Below are 9,556 nucleotides of genomic sequence, written 5' to 3'. Positions count from 1 at the left end.
GGATCTATTCTCCATAAAACTAGTAGCCTTGAGGATGCTATATCTTTGGTCATAGTTGAACTTGAAAGACAATTTGTTCATATGCATCCTTCCATACAAAGGATCTTTTTAGAATTTTCAAATATTGAGCATTCTTCTGTTAAGCGTGCCGCCACTATATTTCTAGCTCATGAGTTTAGGTTTATTATGAATGAAGCTAGTGAAATTTTTGCGCATTATAAAGTAGATGGTGGTCGCCCTCCCATTGAGAGAATTCTTTTTAATCAATAGGATATAATGCGTTTACGATCTCTAGATCATTTTGCTTATAATGAACATTTAAGAAAGAGAGTCCCTACCGATATTTTAGTTGATAAGATTTCTGAGCTTAATGATAATTTTTCTATACGAAACAATGGATTGGATTTCTCTCTTGGACACAAGCTCATGACTTTTTGCCAAAAGAATGCTTATAATGATGAGTTGGTCATACAATATGAAGGTCCGAAGGAGGAACCAATTCCTCCCGAGATCGATCTTGAGGATTCTTATCCTATTAGGTTTAGCCCTTTTGATTACTTTTGCTTACCACAAAGAAAACTTGCTCGTGAACGAAGGGAGTATGAGATGAGTTTTCGAGATTTTCCCTATCATTATTATGATTATACCTTGATCCATCCGTGTTTTATGCCTAGCTAAGGGCGTTAAACAATAACGCTTGTTGGGAGGCAACCCAACTTTATTTTTTTTGCTTTTTAGGTTCTGTTTTGCATTAAATAATTCATCTAGCCTCTGCTTAGGTGTGGTTTTGTGTTTTAATTAGTGTTTGTGCCAAGTAAGACCTCTAGATAGCTTACGATGATAGTTGATATGATCTTGCTGAAAAACAGAAACTTTTGTGCCCAGGAAAATAATTATCATTTTTTTGCAATAGTGTGCTTTTGAGTTGATTCTTTTTGCAGAAGATTAATAAACGAATTTCTTAGGGTTTCCTAATTTTTCGGAATTTTTAGAGTTACAGAAGTATTCGAAATATCCAGATTGCTACACACTGTTCTATTTTTGCAAATTCTGTTTTCTTTTTGTTGTTTGCTTATTTTGAAGAATCTATTACACCAATATAAATAAAGAATGAGTTCACAACAGTACCAAAAGTGGTGATTTATTTTCTTATACTAACGAAGCTTATGAGAATTTCGGTCGAGTTTTGTGTTGTTAAGTTTTCGGTAAGGATTTGATGGACTATGTAATAGGAGTGGCAAGAGCCTAAGCTTGGGGATGCCCAAGGTAGTATTCAAGGACAACCAAGAGCCTAAGCTTGGAGATGCCCCGGAAGTCATCTCCTCTTTCGTCTTCGTCTATCGGTAACTTCACTTGAGGCTATATTTTATTCACCACATGATATGTGTTTTGCTTGGAGCATCTCGTATGATTTGAGCCTTTGCTTTTTGGTTTGCCACAATCATCCTTGATGTACACACCTTTTGACAGAGACACACATGAATCGTGATTTATTAGAATACTCTATGTGCTTCACTTATATCTTTTGAGCTAGGCAATATTGCTCTAGTGCTTCACTTATATCTTTTTAGAGCACGGCGGTGGTTTTATTTTATAGAAATTGTCAAACTCTCATGCTTCACTTATATTATTTTGAGTATCTCTAAACAGCATGTTATTTTGCTTTGGTTATAAATTTAGTCCTAATCTGATAGGCATCCAAGAGGGATATAATAAAAAATTAACATAAAGTGCATTGAATATTATGAGAAGTTTGATTCCTTATGATTCTTTTGAGATATGAAGATGGTGATATTAAAGTCATGCTAGTAAGTAATTGTGAATTTTAGAAATACTTGTGTAAAAGTTTGTGATTCCCGTAGCATGCACGTATGGTGAACCATTATGTGGTGAAGTCGGAGCATGATTTATTTATTGATTGTCTTCCTTATGACTGGCGGTCGGGGACGAGCGATGGTATTTTCCTACCAATCTATCCCCCTAGGAGCATGCGCGTAGTACTTCGTTTCGATAACTAATAGATTTTTGCAATAAGTATATGAGTTCTTTGTGACTAATGTTGAGTCCATGGACTATACGGACTCTCACCCTTCCACCATTGCTAGCCTCTCTAGTACCGCGCAACTTTCGCCGGTACCATAAACCCACCATATACCTTCCTCAAAACAGCCACCATACCTACCTATTATGGCATTTCCATAGCCATTTCGAGATATATTGCCATGCAACTTTCCACCGTTCCATTTATTATTACAAGCTCCATCATTGTCATATTGCTTTGCATGATCACAATGTTTACATCGTATTTGTGGCAAAGCCACCGTTCATAATTCTTTCATACATGTCACTCTTGATTCTTTGCACATCCTGGTACACCGCCGGAGGCATTCATATAGAGTCATATTTTTTTCTAAGTATCGAGTTGTAAGCAAATAAAAGTGTGATGATCTTCATTATTAGAGCATTTTCCCATGTGAGGAAAGGATGATGGAGACTATGATTCCCCCACAAGTCGGGATGAGACTCCGGACGAAAAAAAGAGGCCAAAAAAATGAGAGAAGGCCCAAATGAAAAAATGAGAGAAAAGAGAGAAGGGGCAACGCTACTATCCTTTTACCACACTTGTGCTTCAAAGTAGCACCATGATCTTCATGATAGAGAGTCTCCTATATTGTCACTTTCATATACTAGTGGGAATTTTTCATTATAGAACTTGGCTTGTTTATTCCAATGATGGGCTTCCTCAAATTGCCCTAGGTCTTCGTGAGCAAGCAAGTTGGATGCACAACCACTTAGTTTCTTTTTGAGCTTCCATAAACTTATAGCTCTAGTGCATCCGTTGCATGGCAATCCCTACTCACTCACATTGATATCTATTGATGGGAATCTCCATGGCCCGTTGATACACCGAGTTGATGTGAGACTATCTCCTTCTTTTTGTCTTCTCCACAACCACCGTCTATTATACCTATAGTGCTATGTCCATGGCTCACGCTCATGTATTGCGTGAAAGTTGAAAAAGTTTGAGAACATCAAAAGTATGAAACAATTGCTTGGCTTGTCATCCAGGTTGTGCATGATTTAAATATTTTGTGTGATGAAGATGGAGTATAGCCAGACTATAGGATTTTGTAGGGATAAGCTTTCTTTGGCCATTTTCTTTTGAGAAGGCATAATTGCCTTGTTAGTATGCTTGAAGTATTATTGTTTTTATGTCAATATTAAACTTTTGTTTTGAATCATATGGATTTGAACATTCATGCCACAATAAAAGAAATTACATGGATAAATATGTTAGGTAGCATTCCACATCAAAAATCTATTTTTATCGTTTAAATACTAAAGGACCAGCAGGAATTAAGCTTGGGCATGCTTGATACGTCTCCAACGTATCTAAATTTTTTTATTGTTCCATGCTATTATATTATCTGTTTTGAATGTTTTATATGCATTATTATGCGATTTTATATTATTTTTGGGACTAACCTATTGACCTAGAGCCTAGTGCCAGTTCTTGTTTTTTCCTTATTTTAGAGTTTCGCAGAAAAGGAATACCAAACGGAGTCCAAACGGAATAAAACTTTCGCGATGAATTTTCTTGGACCAGAAGACATCCAGAGGACTTGGAGTGCAAGTCGGAGAAGCCACGAGGCGGCCACAAGGACGGAGGGCATGCCCGGGGGTAGAGCGTGCGTCCCACCCTTGTGGGCCCCTCGTGACTCCACCGACCTAGTTTCTTCGCCTATATATTCTCATATATCCCAAAACCAACACAGAGGGCCACCAAAATACTTTTCCACCGCCGCAACCTTCTGTACCCGTGAGATCCCGTCTAGGGGCCTTTTCCGGCATCCTGCCGGAGGGGGATTCGATGACGGAGGGCTTCTACATCAAGACCATTGCCCTTCCGATGAAGCGTGAGTTGTTTACCATAGACCTACGGGTCCATAGCTAGTAGCTAGATGGCTTCTTCTCTCTCTTCGATTCTCAATACCATGTTCTCCTCGATGTTCTTGGAGATCTATTCAATGTAATACTTTTTTGCGGTGTGTTTGCCGAGATCAGATGAATTGTGGATTTATGATCAGCTTATCTACGAATATTATTTGAATCTTATCTGAATTCGTATATGCATGATTTGATATTTTCACAAGTCTCTTCGAACTATCAATTTGGTTTGCCCAACTAGATTGTTTTTTCTTGGAATGGGAGAAGTGCTTAGCTTCGGGTTCAATCTTGCGGTGTCCATTCCCAGTGACAGTAGGGGCAGCAAGGCACGTATTGTATTGTTGCCATCGAGGATAAAAAGATGGGGTTTTCATCATATTTCTTGAGTTAATTCCTCTACATCATGTCATATTGCTTAAAGCATTACTCCGTTCTTTATGAACTTAATACTTAGATGCATGCTAGATAGCGGTCGATGTGTGGAGTAATAGTAGTAGATGCAGGCAGGAGTCGGTCTACTTGACACAGACGTGATGCCATATTCATGATCATTGCCTTAGATATCATCATAACTTTGTGCTTTTCTATCAATTGCTCGGCAGTAATTTGTTCGCCCACCGTAATATTTTCTTTCCTGAGAGAAGCCTCTAGTGAAATCTATGGCCCCGGGTCTATTTTCCATCATATAAGTTTTCGACCTACAATTTTTGTTTCCAATCTACTCTTTTTGCAATCTTTTACTTTCCGATCTATAAACCAAAAGTACCAAAAATATTTACTTTACCGTTTATCTGTCTCTATCAGATCTCACTTTTGCAAGTAACCGTGAAGGGATTAACAACCCCTTTATCGCGTTGGGTGCAAGTTGTTTATTGTTTGTGCAGGTATTTAGTGACTTGTTCGTTGTCTCCTAATGGATTGATACCTTGCTTCTCAAACTGAGGGAAATACTTACTCTACTTTGCTGCATCACCCTTTCCTCTTCAAGGGAAAAACCAACGCAAGCTCAAGAGGTAGCACTTAGTAACATACAAATCATTAACTATGCATCCAACATATCCTGCTTAAAAGGTGGAAATGTATTATTTATTTAGAACATGGTAGAAGAATATATAGTGCGCATAAATTGGTAAATATAATTTGTTACTACCTAGGAACGGAGTCAGAAAATGAAATCACAATTGGTTGCTTAAATAGTGATCAATTAGTCACAACAAATATCCTGATTTTGCTAAGTAATATGCCAACATGGAGAAAGTTGAAAGGACACTAACCTCGATCAGACTTTGATCGGCTGATGTCTTCGGGGATGTAAACATCCATGTTAATTAGACCAGGTTGTGGTGCACACACTAGAATTTTATTGCCAACGGTACGCATCAAAATAGGAGTGTCCATCTTTATCAATTTTTTCGCTGACTGTCATTGTAAATCCATGTTGTGTTGTCAATATGACATCCATGGAGTCATCAACAAAGTAAAGCACAAGATTTCCTTCTACTCCCATTCTTGCAAAGCAAGGGATGTACTGCTTGAAATGAAAATTAAGATCGTAAATTAGAGATATTGAAATAACAGAGCAAGATGCAAATATGGGAGTAACTGATATAACAGATCAATATATAGCTGAAAGCAAAGTACAAAAATATATAATTAAATATAGATAAAGTAACAAAAATTTGATGCAAATATGAGAGTAACTGAATGAACAATACATCATAAATTTGCCTAATATAGGGGTAAAAAATCGGCTTCGACGTCTAGGCTGCATGTGGCACCGTACCTTTTATCCAAATGTAGCAATAGAAGGTATATGTTCACAATTTTAGGCCATGCCGACCGTGGTAGGGTGAGATTGAACATACCGAGCACTCCCTGAAGTCATCTGGAATGGTGAGATAGAACTTCATTTCCGACTGGCCACAACCACACTTGCCCGATTTGTGCTCGCATTGTGGACACATGAATGAAAACCCTCGAATCAGCTAGAAGAAAAATGAATCCACGGTGATTTCCGCCAGTTGGTTAACAGCGACGGACGGACCGCGATAAGAGATAAAATGAATATTTCGCTAAATTGACTACCTTCTCCATGAGAAAAATCCCCGGCCCAATCTGCAGAAAACCCCAATCGACCAGAGTCTAGAATGTCGGTGCAAGTCGATGCAGATAGGCGGCGGCAAGCGGTAGTGGCGAAATCCCGCGCCGTTTGGACCGCGACCTCCGCCCGCCGACAAGAGTTGTCGAGCTTAGGGCGGCCGCCGTGATAGAAATTGATGAGGTGCAGAGTTGAAGAGGAGTCTGCGGCGAGTGGGTGGGGACGACGTGGGTGAGGGTTTTCTTTTTCCATTTGCATGTGTGTGTGAACACACACGGTTCGCAGAGGCGACGGAGATGAATCGTGTGCAATAGTAAATCACCGAGATTGAAGGGGAATCCAAATTTCCTTTGTCCTTTGTCCATGAGTTTTTCTACGATGAACATAAACCCTGCAAATCACCGTGTTTAAACTTGGCACTTTTCCAGGTACATTTACAATATTTAGGGGATTATGTGCATTTTCTTGGCATTAATGCACATAATTCAAATTCAAACAATCGGTGCATGAAAAGGTGCACGAGGGCAGTCTAGAAAACCATGCTCGTGCTATTTAGTAAATTCTCATGCCTTTTACAGGGAATGGGCAGAGACTTCATGGAAATGTATGGCAATAGTCAACCACAAACATGTCATTTATTGGTTTTTCAACTGTAGAAAAATGAAATACATGCTTGAAAACATGACGGCTGGCATGGTGCCATGGTATGGCCTCACCATGCCCTGGAAAAAATTGAGAAGTTTTGGCTTATGTCGTCGTGCACGCCATTCATAAATCGAACCATCATCGAGGAATTTTCATGGTTTCGAGGGGGAAATCACCAAGATTGAAGGGGTCGGGAATCTAAATTTTCTTCCTAGTTTGTCATTCAGTTTTTTCCTACAATCAACATACCCCCTCCAATGCAACGTGTTCAAATTTGGCATTTTTTTAGGCTCACTTACCATATTTAGGGGATTATGTGCATTTTCTAGGCATTAATGCACATAATTCAAATTCAAACAATCGGTGCATGAAAAGGTGCACGAGAATGGTCTGGAAAACCATGCTCGTGCTATTTACTAAATTCTCATGCCTTTTACAAGGAATCGCCGGATATTTCAAGGTAATGCGTGGCAATAGTCAAGCACAAACGCGTCGTTTACTGGGTTAAGAACTATACAAAAATGAAATACATGCTTGATATACATGACGCCTGGCGTGGTGTGATGGTATATATGGCCTCACCATGTCGTGGTAAAAAGCTGAGAAGGTATGGTTTATTTAGTCATGCACGCCCTTCATAAATCGAACCATCACCGAGGAAATTTCATGGTTTCGAGGGGGAAGTCACCAAGATTGAAGGCGAATCCAAATTTTCGTCCTAGTTTGTCATTCAGTTTTTTCGAACGATCAACATAACCCATCCAATGCAAGGTGTTGAAATTTGGAATTGTTCCGAGCTGCTTTACCATATTTAGGGGATTATGTGCATTTTCTAGGCATTAATGCACATAATTCAAATTCAAACAATCGGTGCATGAAAAGGTGCACAAGAACGGTCTAAAAAGCAATGCCCGTGCTATTTAGTAAATTCTCGTGCCTTGTACAAGGAACGGGCAAAGATTTCAACGAAATGTGTGGCAATAGTCAACCACAAACGCGTCGTTTACTGGGTTAACAACTCTACAAAAATGAAATACATACTTGCAAAACATGATGCCTGGCGTGGTGCCATGGTAAAAATTTGAGAATGTTTGCCTTATGTCGTCACACACACCTTTCATACATCGAACCATCATGGAGGAAGTTTCATGGTTTCGTGGGGGAAATCACAAAGATTGAAGGGGGATCCAAATTTTCTTTGTCCTTTTTCCATGAGTCCTTTTCTACCATGAACATACACCCGGCAAATCACCGTATCGTGGGAAACCACGGCCACCTACGGGACCAAGAGCCCATTGCTGGTTCGGCGCGGGGATGGCACAATGCACAAAGAGCAGAGGAGCATGGAACAGCATGACAGAGATCACACTGGCAGTCTTTACCCTAGTTCAGGCCGCCGTGAGGCGTAAAACCCTACTTCTGCTTTGGTGGATTGATGGTGGAAAAATGGTGGTGAGCGTAACACGCTTGCCCGACAGGGTTGCCTCGGGGCGAAAGCGGCTACGCGCATATGAATGTGTGAGGGGTGGATTCGCCAACCCGTTCTACAGTTGCCTTGGGCCTCCTTTTTTAGACAAAGGGGTCACCACAGTGGAAATCAGTCATTATGCACTGTTTAGATAGCAAACAATGCTATCATACCTAACTCTGTAGGCTGACAGGGTGCATTAAATGCGCCACTCTATGTCACATCATAGCTCGCCTGGCAGGCCCCGCTGGGCTGTTTTGCCAGCTTCGCGCCTGCTTGCTGGACATGTCGCAGGACGAGTGTCGCTTGGAGGTATTTCCTGTAGGAAGTGGCTTCCATGTGGCGAATAGCAGCCACTTAGTCACTTTGGAGCTTGACACCGCACCGATCAACGACGTGCATCGTGATGAGGTGGTGCGGTGAGGTGGTTTTGCCTTCGTGAGCCCCGGCAGGCCTGCCGGGACATCCCAAAGGCTTGCTTCTGGGGGCAACCCCCATCCTCGCCAGGCTCGCCTGCCCGGCAAGGGAGGCTTTTCTCTTTGCAACATCTTGCTTCTCTAACTAGTCTTGGTCTTCTTGTGCTGCATGCTGGTCCTTTGAGGTACTAATCCCTTGTGCTCCAATATGTCCTTGGTGATGTAGTCTTGTTCTCGTGCCTATGCACAGTCTGGGCAACCGACCCAGGGTTTGTTGCACCGACAGAAGCCCCCGGGCCTGGCCCGAACGCGCTGTCGGGCGTTATCGGGGTAGGCCCTAATAAGTGCACTGGCAGGGGCGTGGAAGTGGCTGGCCCCTTCAGATCTTCTTGCTTCTTCATTACCTTGAGTTCGGGCAAGTTTCTGGTTTTCCCTCGCGTCGTGCGCAACGTTACGGAAAAACTCAGATCGTGGCACACGGATTGCCCACGCCCCATGATCACGGGGCGGAAACTGCCATCCCACTTGCTCCCTGCTTTATGTGCATCTGCCACGTGTACTTCATGCATTGGGTAGGGTAGGTGGTGGATGCGGAGAGCGCGGGGACGGGCGCCATGGCAGAAAACCAGGCATCGCTGGTTGGAGCAGTTGGTCAGCCCTGATTCCCTGAGCAGCTGAAAGCGCGGGGAGGCCGTATTGGGGGAGCAGGGCGGCCGCTCCTTGTGTGAGAGGCCAGCCCCCCCGCCTCGTCCATCTATAAAAGAGGGACGAAGCGATGCATTTGCTCACACACACACTTCCCTTCTCCCTTCCCCCTCAAACTTTCTTTACGCACCATGGTGAGAGGACGAGGCCGTGGTGGTACTCCAATGGCGGCGACGAGGACTGCTCAACAGCGCATCCCCCCTCCTTCGAACCATGCGGTGGTGGAACCCACCATGAGAGGAGGGAGGGGGCGAGGTCGTGGTCATCATGGTGTTC

The sequence above is a fragment of the Triticum aestivum genome, chromosome 5D, assembly GCF_018294505.1.
Source record: "Triticum aestivum cultivar Chinese Spring chromosome 5D, IWGSC CS RefSeq v2.1, whole genome shotgun sequence".
Taxonomy (NCBI): domain Eukaryota; kingdom Viridiplantae; phylum Streptophyta; class Magnoliopsida; order Poales; family Poaceae; genus Triticum; species Triticum aestivum.
Note: the sequence above shows the minus strand (reverse complement) of the source record.